General features: G+C 37.2%; 1 long non-coding RNA gene across 1 annotated transcript in view; it reads right to left on the bottom strand.

The window, feature by feature from the left end:
- Positions 1-703: 703 nt before the first annotated feature.
- The window catches only part of LOC106726233, a 5,092-nt gene continuing 4,516 nt past the window's right edge, over positions 704-1,279 (bottom strand). Inside the window, exon 3 of the long non-coding RNA XR_001362262.1 lies at positions 704-1,175. This is a non-coding gene — a long non-coding RNA (uncharacterized LOC106726233). The remainder of the gene's footprint in view (positions 1,176-1,279) is intronic.

Raw genomic sequence — 1,279 nt, 5'->3', positions numbered from 1 at the left:
AAGATACAAATTTTCTGTAAATATGTAGATGATTTTTTACTGGATTTATGAGGTAAAAATACCTATTCAATTATGTTAGTATCCTGCATAAGAATTCCTGTTGGAGAATGTGTGGTATGAATAATTAAAACCTTAAGATTTTGTAATGATTGTATACGATCTAACTGTCCTGCTTGAATTTGTTGTTCAATTAATTGTAATTCGGCTTCTGCCTCAGGAGTCAATTGCCTAGGACTATTGAGATCTGAAGACCCTTCTAATGTCCGGAATAGACTAGTTAACTGATAGGTAGGGATGCCAATAGATGGTCGAAGCCAATTTATATCCCCCAACAGTTTCTGAAAATCATCTAAGGTGTTGAGACAATCCTGTCTAATCTGCACCTTTTGAGGTTGAATAATGCTTGCTGAAATTTTCTGTCCTAGATATAACCAGGGCTCTGTTTGCTGAATTTTTTCTTCTGCTATTTGGAGTCCATACTCCTTAAACAATTTTCTAGCCTCCTGTAACATATTATCGACCTCAGGTTTTTCTTTATGTGCTAATAAGATATCATCCATGTAATGGTGACAAATGCCTGTAGCAAACATCTGCCTTAGTATTTGTAAAGGTTGATGAACATAAGCTTGACACATAGTAGGACTATTTAAGGTTGGCTGTTATTTAATGAAGGGACCGTGAAAGCAAATGTGTCACCATCCTGAGGTTGTAAAGGGATTGTATAAAAACAGTCTTTCAAATCAATAATCACTAGATGCCAATTTTTAGGAATTAATGCTGGATTTGGAATTCCAGGTTGTAAAGTTCCCATAGGCTCAATAATCTCATTAATCTGTCTTAAATCAGTAAGCATCCTCTATTTACCTGATTTTTTCTTTATAACAAAGACAGGGGAATTCCATGGACTAGAGCTAGTTTCTATATGCCTTAGTTGTATCTGTTCTTTAATAGTGAGTTGAAGCGCTTCTAACTTTTCTCTTGTTAGGGGCCACTGCTCTACCCATACTGGTTTAGTTGTTTTCCATTTTAATGGTAGGGCGAAGTGCTCTGGAGTGGCCCCCTTTATAAATTTTGGTCCTTAACATTGGTGCCAGCACCAGCTTGAAAAATCACTTGTCTATGGCCTTTCTGTAAAGAAGGTATAGTAACTGTAGCCCCCCATTGTTGTAAAAGATCTCGTCCCCACAAAGATAGTGCAATGGAGGCGACATATGGCTGTATTTGGCCCTTTTGTCCTTCAGGCCCCTGACATTCAAGTACATTAGAGCTTTGTAAAATC

This window comes from Myotis brandtii, unplaced genomic scaffold, assembly GCF_000412655.1.
Source record: "Myotis brandtii unplaced genomic scaffold, ASM41265v1 scaffold241, whole genome shotgun sequence".
NCBI classification, from domain to species: Eukaryota; Metazoa; Chordata; class Mammalia; order Chiroptera; family Vespertilionidae; genus Myotis; species Myotis brandtii.
Note: the sequence above shows the minus strand (reverse complement) of the source record. Positions and strands in the feature narration are given on the sequence as shown.